We start from the raw sequence: 18,008 nt of genomic DNA, 5'->3' as shown, positions 1-18,008 counted from the left end.
ACAAACAAAATGAGACAACTGTCAATTGCCTTAGCAAAGAGACTCAGTGGGACAAATGATCTTCAATACTGCAAACCTGGAGATATTCGTAAAATGAAAGTCACATTCCTCTTCTTTAGATCCAGTAAGAGCCAATACATCTCCTTTACCATCATTAAAAACAAAATTTAACAGAGTAACTTCAACACAATCTGTTCAACCTGAAGTCCACCCCCCAAATTCCTGCCAAATTTTCTCTCTTTGAGTATCACAGTAATAACAGAACCAGACATTCCTGCTGCTTTTTAATTCCATCATCTCTCCCATGCTCAACTTGAGGTCCACAATATCATTTTGCCAATTACTTCAATGTTCAGAATAAACCAAAGGCAAACTGATGGATCTTTCTTGAGCCCTGCAGTTCAAAGGGCTTGCAACATGTCCTTTTCTAAGCATTTACACTTTGTAACCATACAGCAGCTCTAATTTACAGGCCTCTGTTCACTGTGCATGATATGTCCAAATCCTCGCAGCTCTTTTTACAGCCACATTTCAATTAGAGTCAGTCAAGTTCGCCTGATCGGTCTTCAACATAGCCCAGGATGGAATCAGACATCGCAGAATCTCTGACTGAAACCAATCAAATCAGGAATCAAAGTGAAAGGTGGTGTTTTTAAAGCCCTTTGAGGAGGGAGTCCGCAAGCAGACAGGCAGAGGTGGTGGATCATGCACTGGATCAGAGGGGGAAATGACAATCAACGATACCTGAGGGAGCAAACATAAAGAAGAGCAGGACAAAGAATCCAGGGAGAACAGAGAAACGAAGAGATATAGTTCAGATTTCAAAGTATTTTTTGTTATTGAAAAGATGCAAGAAAAGCAAAAGCAGAGGGCCACGGAAATTTGCACAGATTGTGCCTCATCAACAATAAGAAATTGAAGCATGATGTGAAGAAGATTAGAAAAGGTAACGCTTCCAAAAATAGATCAACAGGGTTTGCAGAAATGGTACTGCTTCTTCCTGCATCTCATCGAAGGAAATCGACCAGCTGCACAGGACATTGGATATGAATCCCAGAGCATCATCCAGAGAACATGATAAGTAAGGTACCTCAACACAGACTTTTCTCAATTCACCAGCTCAAATAATATCCACTAAAGCAAAAACTGAAATCTCCTGTTCTGCTAGTCTCCTGGGGGTTGTGGATGTTTAAGCTGACATTTAGAAGAACGCTTCAGTGGTACTGTGACAGCACTCAATGTAAAGTTGAGAAAAGCCACTCCTAAGTAAACTTTAAGCAATGGCATGCATGAAGCACTGGTCATACAAGCAACTACTGACTGTGTCAAAACATAGCACAAATCTACAGTACAAAAGCCTGAGGCGAGCAAAACCCAATAGCTAAACAGTGCAGTAAACCCTCAAAGAAGGGCAGTGGAGTGTCAGTTGACATTCTGTGCCTATGTCTCTGGAATAGGGCTGGTGTTCATGACCTGTGAGAAGGGAAGTGGTGGTAGCTGTCTGTTTGTAGAACACAAAGCTAGCTTGGAGCTAACTTGGACTTGTAACACTAGCTTTATTCCACAACCATGCTACCTGAGTACCAGAGTTGCTATGTACTGTTCGATTTTGCATTTAACAATCTGTACTTCATCAAATTAGTTAAATCTTATTTTGGGGAGTGGGAGGAGACAAAACAGTATAGGACCTCAGGTTCCCAGTGTTAAATAGTGCCAACTTCAAGATAATTTATTGTTTTTTCAATATTGCTTACACATTCTAGAAAGAAATGAAAACAAAAACTAACTTCTTCAGGACACCAACATTGCCTTGTAGCATTACAAGTAGCCTCAGATAAACAGCTGGGAAACAAGCCAGTGCTTCTCTGCTGGAGATATCGGGGGTGTCTATAAACATCAAGTAACAGGCAGGAAATCATAAAAATGAGGCCCCAGGCAAAGCGCTGCCCTTTACCCTCACAGTCAGTGTCTGCGGTGCGGAAAATATGAACTGAAAACCCGTGCAAATATTTCTGGGCCAATATTTATTGTCCAACCCTAATTGCCCTTGAGAATGTGATGTTGAGTTTGTTGAAAAAGTGAGTAAAAGACATAGCCAAGATTTGTCACATTGAACTTGTGACTGTTCCACCCCCCATACTTGAGGCATGTCACTCGAAAATAAAACAAAGCATTACCTTTCCATAAGCCTTTCGTGACAGCAGGTTGTGTGAAAGCACTTTACATCAATTAAGTGTTTTTGATATGAAGTCACTGTTTAATGAATGAAAATACAACAGCCATGCTTTACACTGCATGGACTCCACAAACAGCACCAAAATAATGACAAGATAATCTGTTTTAATCATGCTGGAATGCAGCAGTGTGATTATGCAATGACTTTGCAGCACTCAAGGATACATCTGTTCTGACTTTTTCAGCATGTTGGTTTGAATGCTTAGCAGAAAATAAATACAAAGTGAGTTTTTCTATCATCCAGATGCATCTTATGAAAAACCTTGACTGTACAGCTATTACCTACGGAGTCAATGTGGGAGAATTTATATCTCAGAGATCATTAGGACGAGTAGAAATTACAGCGGGAATGTTTAATGTGGTCCTGAGGGAATGTTGTACTCGGAGGTGCTGACAGGATGATGCGTTATATTGAGGCACTGTGCAATTGGGTGAAAAGCAGCATACGTAGACCTAAAAATCCTCCTGGACCCACAAACCTCCATCAAAATCGGTAAAATAATCATTCTCCTCAGCTGCTGTATGTAGTAATTCATGTTGTGGACATTACCATATTGTGTGATGCAGCACTGTGGATACCTGAAGGTGTGATGAGTCACTTCTTTCTCAATTCAGTTGAAGTTGAGCGCATCAGGAGACAGGTCTCTCATCAAATGATACTTCTCTTCATATTATAGAGTTCCATACTGCTTTCTCCAACCCATCCTAACTTTGGAATGGTGAAGTCTATAAATGTAACGATGAGTATTTTTCACTGTTAAAATGAGCTATAAAAGTATCACACACCCACCATTATATTTTACTTCACTCCTAAAAACAATGGAACAGAGCTTCCGCGTGTAACACATCTATTGTTCAATCATTAATTTAGTTTAACAGCCAACATTAAAAATACAAAAGAAAGCTCCCTCCTTCAGGATGCTAAATGTCCTGCCTATTAACAGGCCCGGAAAATTCCAGATATTTTGCGAGTTATGTGATCTCAGCCAAGCTTTTACACTGGGCTGGGTTGAGACGATGGAAGCCAGCCAGATTTCTTATTCCTAATCACTGGCCTCACTCTGTCAGCCAATGTGTTGGAGGCAGGGTGGGGCTCACAGACAGTACGTTTTTACAGTGAACAAAATTATTTAGCATCAATTTGAGAAACAAATAGGAGAATTATCCAGCATGACCATTACCCAATATCACTGGTTAAGAATTTCCTAATTAGTTCAGATCATCCACCAACGTTCCATATCTAGGGTCACACATGAAGAATGAGGGAACAGGAGAAACACAAAATGGTGGTCCATGCTGTCTATCACAACCCCGCAACAGTAATCACACTCATATCAGCTTTTATATCGCAGTACATTAACACATTGTACAGAAGCTTCAGTGTGCTTCATAGAGAATAACAGTAAACTGTGCTACTGTGCAGCAAGATTTTACAAGTCAGTGTCAACACCTTTCCCCACAAGCTACCCACACACCTCTCTGTGTCCTTCTCAAGTGGTCCTCAGGGAAAGCTTTCAACACTGATTCGGCTAATAGGCATCTTGTGCTGTTAAAGCAAGTCAAACATACACAAGAGTGAAAATTCAAGATTCTCAGACTCCTTATTTTTCTATAATAACAGCAACCAGAGAATCAAACATGGTGATAGAACTTTAGCCCCTGGGAGGCTGTAAGTTCAAGGCCTATTCCAGAAATTATAGCAGACAATCTAGACAGTCACTTCAATGTGGGACAATGGCAGACTGTGTGGACTTTCCAACTGGTAAATCAAATCATTTGATTATTTCCTTGTTGTTGTATTTTGCTGTGCAAACATTTATTGCCCCTCTCCTATATCACAACAGCAATGCCATTTAGTAAAGTTCTCTAGAATGTCCAATAGTCTTTAAAGATACCATATGAAAATGCAGATTGTCATTTCATTGTCATTCCTAATGGATAAGAATGCAAAGCTTGCTCTGTAAAAGTGGCTGGTGTGAAAAATTGAGTGCTGACCAGGGGTCAGGATCATTGGGACACAATAGATGCCCACTTTGGTCTAAACCATACCAAGATCATTCCTGTTTGCTGGGTGCCAGAAACAAAAAAGATGCAGCTTGAAGTCTGCAATGAGGATGAAGCAGATCCTGGTGGCAGCCAAGTAAACAGAGCTTGTCTTGGGCTTGCATTTTAAGTTTCTTATTCCAATTAACACTCCAGAAGGCTATGGTTGCTTGTTGTATGACACCAGCCACTGGTGGTTTGCACTGGAGGACAGCACTGCCACAATCTCCTTCCCATATAGTCTTAAATCAATCTGTTCAGACAAATATCTTGAACGCAAACCTTCTGACTGAGAGACCACTCCACCACAACAGTCCCATAATCATCTTTCATGTGCTGAGTCCAAAGGCCTATCTATTTAGCAATGGCAGGGGATAAGCAATTATTGGTTTTTAACCAGAAGAGGCACTTGCCTTCCACAAGATGTAGCTTAATGCATCATTTCAATGGATACAACTTAGTCTTTACTTATGCCTGACTAATAAATATATCAGGAGCCAGAGATGACACATCTGTCTCCATCAGGACCTTGGGTTGACACCTTGATTCTCCACACAAAACTCTCTAATATCAACAGATTGGGTGGAACCAAATGTGACTTCCAACATGAACTCTTTCAAAACCATTATCTTATATAACAGAGAAATGCAAGATAGATATCAATGCATGGGAGACCCTTATTCAGAGGAAAATGACTATAGGAAACTTGCGTATGGCGGGACACTATTCTCTGAGAATACATGGAAAAGGAACAAGACAAAGGATTGTCAGGGATCTCAAGGCCAAGGATCAAGAAACACCTACCACATGTGGTCAGATACGGCCCTAGGATCAGAACCAACCCTGCAAGCATCACAGAACCCATGGCTAGTGACATCGAATTTCCGATAATAGCGAGTGTGTGCTGATGATGACAATTTAAATCGATAGGAATCAGAAAAGTAAAATGGTTTTATGAGGTAAAAACAATGACTGCAGATGCTGGAAACCAGATCCTGGATCAGTGGGGCTGGAAGAGCACAGCAGTTCAGGCAGCATCCATCAAGCAGTGAAATCGACGTTTCGGGCAAAAGCCCTTCATCAAGAATAAAGCTTTATTCCTGATGAAGGGCTTTTGCCCGAAATGTCGATTTTGCTGCTCGTTGGATGCTGCCTGAACAGCTGTACTCTTCCAGCACCACTGATCCAGAAAATGGTTTTATGAGTTGAGTCCAGAGTCAGGAAAATCAAGGCCAAATAGCTGCTGTACTTGAGGGGGATGCCCTCATGGTAAACCATTAACATAAAAGGTGATTATAGCTTTCATCTTTTACCAGACTAAGGCTCCTTGCAAGAGTCAAACACCTCACCCTACAAGAAGAAGAAAATTACTGCAGATGCTGGAATCTGTACTGAAAACAAAAAAATGCTGAAAATCACAGCGGGTCAGACAGCATCCATGGAGAGAGAACAAACTAATATTTTGAATCCAGATGATTCTTCCCCAGAGCCTTTTTCACCTCACCCTACAGTAGACAGCTTTCACCTCAGCAAAAGTTACCAGACACACTTTGATAGCTAGCATGTCGGAAACATTTCACAAACACTTATAAACCTCCTGAGGCAGTTCAGGTCCTTAGTAAAAGATGGAAAAGTGGAGGCAAAAGTTCGAGAGGATGCTCAAAAGTAAGGCTGCAATTTCAAAATAAAAATCTGACCTGCACACAGCTGATGACAGACGTTATTTTCTCTCTGGCTGCCAGCTTGCTCAGTGATATTTATAGTTTGTAAAGGTCAGCCTGGTGGAACAGAATCAAAATGAAAAAGTACAGCTCGGAATCTTGGTGACTATGAAACACCCCACTCCGATACAAAATTCAACAGTCATTTTCATATCCCTTGTGACAGCATTCAAGGAAAAACATTCTGAACACAAAGAAGAGATCTGCTCTATCAGATCAGTGTTATAAGGAGGAGGGCTTGTACCATTACACAGGAGCTGCACCCTCTCACAATAAAGCATATCGTCTGCTCTCAAGTGGTGCTCAAATATTTCTTTACAAAGCTTGAAAAATGTGGGGGCAGGGGATTAAAGGGATCAAAACCTATCCACTCCCGCTCCAACTTTCCAGATAGCTGTGATATCTACCTGAAACAGATCAGATGCATCCATTTCACTTGCAATAAATATCAACAATCAAAATATAAATACAAAGGAATTAAATATCAGAGTGAAAGCAGCAGAAATGTGAAGGTGGATAAGTTTTCTGCTTTTGTGCAATTAAAAAGCACTTTCCTTACCTCAACAGCTTGGATCACTGACCTTTCCAATCCTATCACACTGCCATACAACTCAGTGAATTAACAAGAAACAAATAGCAAACAAACACTGAGCAAACAGAGACAACACTGATGTGGGAGAAGTAGGCTCCAATTCATGGGGCAGTGGCACCAGTGTGAGGGAAAATTGGGATCTGAGCAGATGGGATGGTCTCCATCTGAACCATGTCTGGGCAAAGCACATAACTAGGAAGTGGAGGGGATCTTAGACTGAGGGGTCGGCACAAAGGATCAAATTTTAGAAGATGCAGTAAATCAAAGAGTAAAATCCAAAGAGAAAGGTATTAATATGGGAAATAATATACAGACTGTGAAAGGAAAGCATAGAGAGTACTAATCTAAGAGCTGATCAACAGGTAAGAATAGAGTAAAAGAATAAAACTAAAGGCTCCATATCTGAATGCATGTTGCTTTTGAAACAAAATAGATTAACTGCAAGTGCTAGAAATGAGTAAATATGATCTGGTAGCTTTTACATAGACATGGCGTCAGGATGTTATGGTTAAGAACTTGAATCTTGAAGCGTACAGAACATTGAGGAATGATAGCTGAAAATGTGTTGCTGGATAAGCGCAGCAGGTCAGGCAGCATCCAAGGAACAGGAGATTCGACGTTTCGGGCATAAGCCCTTCTTCAGGAATGAAGAAGGGCTTATGCCCGAAACGTCGAATCTCCTGTTCCTTGGATGCTGCCTGACCTGCTGTGCTTTTCCAGCACCACATTTTCAGCTCTGATCTCCAGCATCTGCAGACCTCACTTTCTCCATTTAGGAACGATAGCAAAGTAGGAAAAGATGAAAGGGTGTCTCTGTTGGTTAATGATTAAGAGGAATCACCTAAGCTTGGGAAAGCAAGATTGGAAAGAGTTTGGGTAGAAATAAGAAATGCTAATGGGAAAAAATATCACTTGTAGAGTGGGGAATAGACTCTCTCACAGGAACTAACAGTAAGGAGGTTAAAGAAAGAAATAATGAAAGCTTGTCAGAAAGGTACAATAATAATCGTGGGAGATTTTATTCTATATATCGATTGCAAAAATCAGATGGACCTCAATGAATAATTCATTGAATTGTTTCAGGATTGTTTCTTAAAACATATGTTCTGGAGCTGACCAGAGAACAGGCTATTCTAGACCTGGTATTTTGCAATGAGATATAATTAATTAATGATCTCATAATGGAGGCATCCTTAGGTAGCAGCGACTATAACGTGATAGAACTTTATAGTAAAAGACAGGAAAAGAGGAGCAGGTCTGTGATTTTGTCTTTTAATTTTCAAAATAAGGGAAATTACACAGGGATGAATTATGCAGATCTAACTGAAGCGAATTAGCAAATTAGGTGAAAGGATGTGTCAATAGATATGCAATGGAAGACATTTAAGGGATACTTCAGAATATATAGAACAGATACATCCCAACAAATAAGAAACATTCTAAGGGCCGGACCCATACTCAAGTTGAAATGTTAAAGAGAGCATTAAACTAAAAGATAAAGCAAATAATTCTGCAGAAAAAGATGGCAGAATGACCAAGACATTAGTAAAAAAGGGAACAGTTAAGAGTGTAAAAGAAAGTTGGCCATAAAAACAGACAGTAAGAGTTTTTACAAATATTTAAAGAAGAAAAAAAATTAACAAAGCGAGGCTTGGTCCTATAGAAAGTGAGACTGGAGAAATAACAATGAAAAATAAAGAAAATAACAGATGAAATGAACTATAGAGGAGACAAGGAACATCCTGGAAGTAGTGATAAATCAGGAAATGCAATAGACAGAGAAACACACAAAAGTCACTCAGGAGAGACACTGAATAAATTTTTGGAGCTACGCACTGACAAGTGCCCAGGACCTGATGAACTTCATCCTAACGTCTAAAAAGAAGCAGCCAATGAGTTTAGTTGAAATGTTGATTTTAATTTTCTGCAACTCCCTCCATACAGGGACAATCGAGTAGACGGTAAGATAATGAAAAGCAATTCACCGAATAACTACCATAGGGAAAATGTTATAAGCTCTTATTAAAGAAGTTATAACGGGCACATGGATTAATTCAAGGTATCAGTCAGAGTCAAAATGTGAAAGGGTTTAGGGAGAGGGAAATCATGTTTGATTCATCTATTAGACTCGTATCTGGAGGTACTGTGTGTTGTGGATAGAGAAGTGCAACTGGATGTATTCGAGTTCAAGAAAGCACTTAATAAGGTACCACATTGAAGATGTTTTCTGAGCATAAAAGCTCATGGTATGGGAGGTAGTATTTGGTGTGGATTAAAGATAGACTGGCTAACAGGAAGCAGAGTAGGTGCAAATGTTTTTTTCAGTTTGGCAAGGCATAACAAGTGGTGTGCCAGAGCGATCAGTGCTGGGAACTCAACTGTTTACAATTTATATGAATAACTTGGATGAAGGTAAAGAAAATATGGATGTCAAATTTGCTGACCACTCAAGATAGCTAGGAAAGTGAGTTATGAAGAAAACCCAAGAATGTTACAGGTTAAGTGAACAGGCTGAGATTTGGCAAATGGAGTACACAATGTTGGAAAATGTGAAGTTGTCCATTTTGACAGGAAGAATAAACATGAAGCATAGTATGTAAATAGTGAGAGATTGCTAAATTCTGAGATTTAGAGGGATCTGGGTAACTCTTGCATGAATCACAAAAGATTGGTTTGCAGGTACAGCAAGCAATTAGAAAAGTGAATAGAATGTCATAATTTATTACAAGAGAAATTGAATGCAAAATTTGAAAGGTTACATTTCAATTATACAGCACACTGGTGAAACAGCATCTGATGTGCTGTGCACAGTATTGGTGACCTTATTTATGGAAGGATGAAAATGCATTGGGGGCAGTTTCCCCAAGAAGGTGGTGGAAGCAGAGCCCTTGAATATTTTTAAGATCGAGGAAGATAGAATCTTGCTAGGCAACAGACTGAAGGGTTGCCAGGGGTAGGTGGAAATGTCGACTTCAGGTTACAAACAGATCAGCCATGTTCCTTTTGATGTCATAGCAAGCTCGAGGGACTGAATGGCATGCAACTCCTTTGCATGTTCAAATGTTGCTGCACAGCAGAAGACACTGAAAAAGAAATGTTATCCTCATGAAAAGGTCATGAATTCAATTTCTCCTTCCTATTGTGATAAGAGTTCTGGTACTGTCTTGCGTTTGACCTCCAAATTTCTCAGTCGAAGCTTTGACAGCATCGAAACAACAAGAAAAAGTAAAGGATGAAGAAAGTAGTCATCTTTGCTATAGTTACAAAGAAACGCAGATATTCAGTAAAATATCTCACCAAATATCTGCAATAAAATGATCAAGCTCAATAAAGAGTTAGCCTTGCTGTCATTACCTGCCTAACTCAAAAAATCCAAAGCTAATCAGTAAATGATTGGAATTTGTAGAACTTTTCATTGGGAAACAAAGCTACATGGGAATTATGGGGAATGGATTTTGATCAGTAATGACTAGAGACTGAGATTTAATCAAAGTGAAGGGGATTCAAAAGTTGCTTTCTTTAGTTGCTCAATGCATTTCCCACATGCCCACCAGGGGAAAAAAAAATCGGCAAGTAGTGAAAGGGGAAAGCCTACAGAAGGATTCTCTGCTTTTCACGAAATGTAAAACTGATGTGGTAACTTCCTTGAAAGACAATGGTGGATGTATTACTAAGTCAGAACCATAGCCTCACATGAAGCGCTTGCTGGCTGTTTTTAATCCTCTGATCATTTCAATGCATTACATAGCAAGAGCAGAAGAAGCCAGATCTTGCATCATCATAATAGAGATGTTGACCATTAACCTTGAAAACATTAGATGTGCAGAGTTGAATGTTTTTTTGCTCATGGTCCCTGACGATCAACCACTTCCTTTTGACCACATGTCCTCAGTCGACATATTCAACAGACAGTCTCACCACTGTACGTTGGTTAATACTAATTCTCTACGAGTGATGCATCAGTCATAAAACACAAAAATGTTCTTTCTTCTGAGCTGGCTGATCTTTCCTTCTGTAACCCAGGATTGTAAGAATGATTATAAAAAATGTCTTCACTCAGACTTGGGAGATTAGCTCTGGAACCAAACTGCAATGGTTCAGCTCCTCACTAACCATAACATGGATCAGCTAGACATCAGCAGACTTATCCGTGGAATCTCATGAATTTGAAATGATTTCCAGGCTGGCACCTATCGATTGCCATGTCTTGTGCTGGTTTAATGCTGTGATACTTACAATTGGCAGGGTGCATATTACCATCTGTTCACCAGGCACAGGAATAGCTCAATCTGGCTCTAAAGGCAACAAAGGAATGATTTGCTTTGATATAATACCATTCGCATACTCAGAACATCCCAAAACACTTCACAATTAAGTATTATGAATTGTAGCCACTACTGAATTCTAGGCTGCAAAGTTACGTTAAATAGCAATACACTTTGTTGTTTTTAGTTCTTTGGAAATGCAAGATCCCAATTTTGATCTCTTGTGCTGACGGAGCCAATTCCATTTGCAGTGATTCTCGACTCCAGCTGGATGAAAGGAAATCCGGCCAGGGTAACCATTTCCAGTGGCTGTCCCCAGCAGGAAAATGCTCATTTCAACAAGTGCCCTACACAGTCTACAGACACTCAGTCTAAGTTCATGTAAGGAGTAGACATGTGATAAACAGAAGAACAAAAGAACATGAAACAGGAGTAGGCAATTCAGCCCCTCAAGCCTATTTTGTCATTTAATATGATCATCACTGGTTTCATTTCTATCTCAACTCCTGCCAGCTCTCTGTAATGCTTTACTAATTAAAAATCTGTTTCATGTCCTCGTTAAATTTACACAACGTCCTGGCAACCACCGCACTTTGGGATAGTGAATTCCATTGATTCATGACCCTTTCTGAGAAATAATTCCTCCTGATCTCAGTTTTAGTCACCTCATAGCCTAAAACAATGACCTCTTGTTCTGGATTGCCTGACAAGGGGGAAGCGTGTGCATGAGGTACACCACAGCTTGTGCATCGACACCCGCATAAGAGCTGTCTTCAAGTCAAAACAAACTTTAACAACTCACATGTGAATCACATGAACCTTGCCAGTTACAACGTAACACAGAGATAAATGAGGAGCTATTAGGTTGGGTACGTAAACAACATTTGTCAAAGAAGCAGGCTTGAAGAAATGTTTTCAAAGAAGAGAGAAAGCTTTAGAAGTGGTTAGGGCAAAGCAACTTTGAAAATGGGTCACTCCAGTCAGTATTTTCCTTCCACTTAAAGTTCGTAACACTACAAAAACTGCTAAAGTGTCAAATTAAACCTTACAGCAAGTTAAAATACATTTCAAAGGTGATTAGCTCCCACTGTCTCTCCCTCCGTTAAAATCGGGATGGGAATCTGAAATGTCAAATCAGGTGCTACTCCCACAGAGCAGCTCACAGCTTGGAGCGCATCTAATATTTCATTTTGTGCTGCTGTAGTCACAGTCCTTCACGTACATTGATCCACTCTGCTGCAAGGCGTTGGATACACACAGCAGCAGCGAGAGGGAATGCACTGGGACAGTGACTTTAACAGCCAGTCAGTTAAACAGTAGCCTTGGCCACGTGTATGACCGGGATAGCGTAGGAGAAAGCAGGACATGAAGAAAGGAGATCTTGGATTGCTGACACTCAGTTCCTAGCATTGAGCATTCCTCTCTCCCACCTCCAGTGGCGATGGCAGGTAAACAAAACGTCCCAGAGCCATGAAACACCAAGGTTGATCTTAGGATTAGACTAAACAAAAAAATCTGAGATAGTCAAATTTGCCTTGGCTTCACAGAGCTGGAGAAAGTGCGTGTCTATTTGTTCACATTAGGTAAGGGCACTTCACTGGTATATTTTCCACAGTCAGATATTATGCCTGATGGAGGAAAAGAGTAAGAGCGAGAGAGAGAGCAAGAGAAAGAGTGAGACATGAGGGTTGAGTGAGTCATAATCTCTGTAGCCACAACCAACTGTAATAGAAATCAACTGACGTTGATCAGGATCTGGTAGATTTTTTTCTCTTTCCTTGGCATATGGACAGCAGCAGGGTCATCTCAATGGAGAATTGTACAAGCCATGCACACCAATCACTGAAGCTGGGCTAGCTGGCTCAGTAAAAATTAACATGACACTATGTAGGCTGGTGTACATTCCCACTAGGTTATCAGAGGGAAGACATCAGTCAGAAATTTTAATATTGGGAAAGTGTAGCACAATCCCATAGGTTTTATGCTGACAAATTTATTCTGGGCTGCTGCAGATATTAGATTAATTCCTGGTTAGACTTGGCATGGATTAGGTCATAACTGGTGGTGGGAAACTTGCAACTTAAGGCTGCAGAGTCATAAGAGAGAAAGATTATTTACATGACCAATCTGCCATAACGCCCAACAGCATAAACTTTAAACGTAGTTTCCGAAGGAACACTACTTGCCAAGAAAAAAGATAAATTAAGACAGTCTGTCTGGAGGATCAGAATTCACTTTAGTTTTGAGTCACCACACAGATAATCCACAAAGGGGAAAAGTCTGTTTGATTGTAATTAAAACATTTCAGATGTAAATGTTAAATTAAGTGAGACATCATTTTGCAGAGCTGCACATTTCCAAAATTGATTGTACAAGCCCATCACACCACAACAGCAGGGAAAAATAGTTACCCAACACAAACCATTAAATAGGCAGCACGGTGGCACAGTGGTTAGCACTGTTGCCTCACAGCGCCAGAGACCTGGGTTCGATTCCCGCCTCAGGCGACTGACTGTGTGGAGTTTGCACGTTCTCCCCGTGTCTGCGTGGGTTTCCTCCGGGTGCTCCGGTTTCCTCCCACAGTCCAAAGATGTGCGGGTCAGGTGAATTGGCCATGCTAAATTGCCCGTAGTGTTAGGTAAGGGGTATATGTAGGGGTATGGGTGGGTTGCGCTTCGGCGGGTCGGTGTGGACTTGTTGGGCCGAAGGGCCTGTTTCCACACTGTAAGTAATCTAATCTAATCTAAAAAAAAACATACACCCTCAACATGCACACGCAACAATACCAAAAATACCACCGGTCCTGCAGGAACATGCAAAAACATAGCGTTTAAGCTATATTTTTGGATTACTGGTGCTGGAAGAGCACAGCAGTTCAGGCAGCATCTGAGGAGCAGCAATCCAGTCCACTCTCCTCTCTGACCTATCACCTTCATCCCCTCGCCCACTCACCTATTGTACTCCATGCTACTTTCTCCCCACCCCACCCTCCTCTAGCTTATTTCTCCACGCTTCAGGCTCTCTGCCTTTATTCCTGATGAAGGGCTTTTGCCCGAAACGTCGATTTTGCTGCTCCTCAGATGCTGCCTGAACTGCTGTGCTCTTCCAGCACCACTAATCTAGAATCTGGTTTCCTGTATCTGCAGTCATTGTTTTTACCCCATTTAATCTGGCAGCATGGTGGCTCAGTAGTTAGCACTGCTGCCTCACAGCACCAGGGAGCCAGGTTCGATTCCAGCCTCTGACTGTGTGGAGCTTGCATATTCTCCCTGTGTTTGCAAGGGCTTACTCCTGGTGCTACAGTTTCCTCCCACAGTCCAAAGATGTGCAAGTTAGATAGGAAATGCAGGGTTACAGGGCTAATGTAGGGGTCTGGGTCTGGATGGGATGCTCTTTGGAGGGGCAGTGTGAACTCAAAGGGCCGAATGGACTACTTGCACACTAAAGGGATTCTATGATACACACACAAGCCTAACTAAGCCAAGCCAACATATCCAATCCAGCGCAATGCAAATATACACCATTATACCTACCAACTACAGCGAACATATGCACAGATAGATATGCAAACAGAAGCTGCATGTACGTGTGTGTGTATAACACACACACACACACAAAACAGAAACATCGCTGGCAAAAAAACGCAAACAAACCACACAAAAATAGAGCGGGAACAAAGAGAAAAGTGAGAGCAATGCACAGAAGCTGTAAACTGGTGGTGTCCAGGATCCTGTACATTGCATTTCTGTGAATCCTCATCATCGCACATCGTAAAGCAATGTTTCAGACCAGCTGCATGATGAGATACTAAATGAGTTTATGCCCTGTAGTCTTTAAACTCTCAGAGTACCTACAAATGCAGTCAAATTATAGAGGGTGACCCCAGGAGAGCCCACTCAAATATCAAGGCAGTGAGTCATATTAAATTTGTGTCTCCAGGCTTCTGAATCACTGGAGGTTCAAAGCTCTTGTCCAAAAATTCTCAGGAGACCCAGCAACATTTTCAAGAGCCAACTCGTACAGTCAGACAGTGAGCAGATGTTGCTGAAGACACTTCCTACAGATCTGTCATCAGACGGTCCAACTTTTAAAAGTATCTCGTAACTTCCAACTCAAACAGAACAAAAGCACAAGTCATCAGAACTTAACGCCACGCAGAGCAGGCAGACTTCACTTCTACTCCAGATTGTGTCCCAATCATTGTTTTTTTCTGAGAGGTGATCAGCAGTAAACTTGGCAGCAGCTCGCTGGTGGAATGGAATGATGAGGCATGAAGGGTTTAAAAAAATCAAAGCAATTCGTAATGCATCTCTGAACCACACTCATTCTTTTCATCCAGCCATCTATGCAAGTAAAAACTATCTATTTGAGTTGGGGAGCCTTCAATTCATAAAGGCATTGCTTTGTTGATGACGTCATTGATGGAGGAGCAGGTTCTACAACATGTGCCGCTCTCGAATCCTGGTGCTGTAGATTGTTGCCATCAGTGTTGGCACATTGCCAGGCTGCTGGAGTCTCTGGTCACCACGGTGGTGTCGAGAAACCCACAGAAAATGTCGGCACTTCCCGCTGTGATCAGCAAGTGATGTCTGGGTGAGAGAATCAATATCTAAGGCCTTCATGTCTCACTTGCAAACACTGTTGAAGCAAAGATGTAGGGGTGCCCCTGACCATCTCACTCCTGTCTAAACCTCTTGGGTATGCAACCATCTTGCAACATGTGGACGTGCCCCAGTGAATGAAAGATGGCATCTGTTTCAGGACTGCTAACCACATTGTGTGTTCTTCCTTTGACAAGGCTGGCACATTTGTGATTGTGCTCTGACACAGTATAACCACAATGAATTGTCGAGCTTAAATACAGAAGCATAGAAAGTAGGATCAGGAGTAGGCCATTCAGCCCTCTGAGTCTGCTCCGCCATTCAAACTGATCATGGCTGATCATCCAACTCAGTCCCCTATTCCCACTTTCTCACCTTACCCTTTGATCTCTTTATCTTTTAGAAGTATATCTAACTCTTTCTTGAATTAGGGTGGCACAGTGGCTCAGTGGTTAGCACTGCTACCTCACAGTGGCAGGGACCCAGGTTCAATTCCTGCCTTGGGCAACCGTCTGTGTGGAGTTTGCACATTCTCCCAGTGTTTGTGTGGGTTTCCTCCTGGTGCTCCAGTTTCCTCCCACAATCTAAAGATGTGCAGGTTAGGTGAAATGGACATGCTAAATTGCCTATAGGGGAATGGGTCTGGGTGGGTTGGTCTTCAGAGGGTCAGTGTGGACTTGTTGGGCTGAAGGGCCTGTTTCCACACTGTAGGGAATCTAATCTAAAAAAAATTATCAATTTTTCTTTTCTTAATGGCTGTAAGTTACATATCGCAGCTAGACATCAAGCTCCTGAGAACACAAGCCTTATCACTGTTGGCTTGGTCCCAGGGGGTCAATTTGGTCAGACCTATCAACAATCTATCAAGGCTGAAAACAAAGGTAAAAACAAATTGGCAACTGATCGGGTTTTCTGCTGCTGCTGCTATGCTAGTCGCCCAAATGAAGACTTGTCCACAAAGTCTACATCTCTCATGTCAACTTTTTGTGACTTGCGTTTCCTGACTAAATGTCCAGCTGAATGGTGTCACATCACTGTTCTTGATCAAATGAATTAACACTCTGCTGGAAATGGTTAGCAGATTCTGCTATTCAGTTCCAGAAATAAAGACAATCTGTCTCATGATGACAAACTTGATACACACAGGGAACAGTTGCCACCTTTGGCAGCGTGCCAACAATGAAGGATTCTCACCACAGCAGGGAGCCTCTTCATTGCGGTGGAAATGACTGCTGAGCCCGAAAACAGCAAACCCCATCCCTGAGCACAACACTTCTGTCAGCAGAGGAGTTGGAAATGGCGTTGAGTATTGTTGGCAACTTTCCATTTACATCATCAGCTGCCTCCACTGAAGTGGGATCTTGGGTCAGTGGTGACTGAATCCTGTGCAAAGCAGTGGTACCTGAGCACTTTATTCCGAGAGGTGACCATACACATTAGGAAAAGCTCTTCAGCTCTGCTCACTGCTAACAACTACAAATGAGACAAGCCAGGGAATCTACACAACTTTCCAACAGGTCTGAGATTCTTTCAGCTTACTTGGATCAGAGTGGAGAATGCAGGGTGGATGCGCAGGAAGCCATTCAAACGCAGGAGGAGCAAAAACAATGCTGTGGCAATTAGGGCAATATATAGGAAGGGGATGTTTGACATGCAGTGAACAGAGAGAGTCCAGAAGGCTGTGGTGCCTGCCTGTCTCCATGGTTCAAGTCATCTGTTCAGGGCTAGAGAAGAAGAATCCAGCTGCCATGTCCCAGTAACATAGACAACACAAGGCTAGAGATTCTGCAGTATCATTGTGAGGAGCTAGCTACCAAAGTACAAAAAAAACACAAAGATGAGCTAAGTGCAAATTGGCATAAAGCAAATCAGATTAGAGCAATGAATGGGTGGCCCAAAAGCTGTTGGGTTCCAGCTGGTGGGGCATTGGGAAAATTTGTGGGAAATGAGAGATCTGTGGAGCTGGTCAACATCCATGCTAGTACCAGGGTCCTAATGAGTGGCATGACTCAGGAGGTACAAAGGGTTTTAAACGAAATAGTAGAAGAAAAGGATCAAATCTCAGGAGAATGTGGCAAATCAAAGAGTAGAAAGAAGGCAAGAAAGCAAGGTATTAATGTAGGAAATGGAAAATAGATCTTGACAGGAAGGGATACGGAATTCAAATTTCAGAGCACGTCAACAGAAAAGATTAGAAATTACAAAAATAATAAAGAACCAAACTGAAGGCTTTGTACCTGAGGTTGAAGGGTGATCTTATAGAGGTTTATAAGATCATAGAACATTGAAAAGTACAGCACAGAACAAGCCCTTTGGCCCACAATGTTGTGCCGAGATTTAATCCTAATGTCAAATATAGTAACTTAACCTACACATCCCTCAACTCACTACTGTCCATGTGCATACCCAGCAATCGCTTAAATGTCGCCAATGACTCTGCTTCCACCAGCACAGCTGGCAATGCATTCCATGCATTCACAACTCTCTGCATAAAGAACCTACCTCTGACGTCTCCTTTATACCTTCCTCCTAATATCTTCAAACTATGACT

General features: G+C 41.6%; 1 protein-coding gene across 9 annotated transcripts in view; it reads right to left on the bottom strand.

Moving 5' to 3' along the window:
- pknox2 (pbx/knotted 1 homeobox 2) overlaps positions 1-18,008 on the bottom strand; it is a 439,080-nt gene that overhangs the window by 238,544 nt on the left and 182,528 nt on the right. Inside the window, exon 3 of one of the 9 annotated variants that reach the window (XM_060847102.1) lies at positions 5,976-6,056. The exons of the other annotated variants lie outside the window; for them this stretch is intronic. The gene's annotated coding sequence lies outside the window, so the exon portion shown is untranslated. The remainder of the gene's footprint in view (positions 1-5,975; positions 6,057-18,008) is intronic. 9 annotated transcript variants of the gene reach the window in all.

This window comes from Hemiscyllium ocellatum, chromosome 29, assembly GCF_020745735.1.
Source record: "Hemiscyllium ocellatum isolate sHemOce1 chromosome 29, sHemOce1.pat.X.cur, whole genome shotgun sequence".
NCBI lineage: Eukaryota > Metazoa > Chordata > Chondrichthyes > Orectolobiformes > Hemiscylliidae > Hemiscyllium > Hemiscyllium ocellatum.
This window is presented reverse-complemented; position numbering and strand designations above follow the sequence as displayed.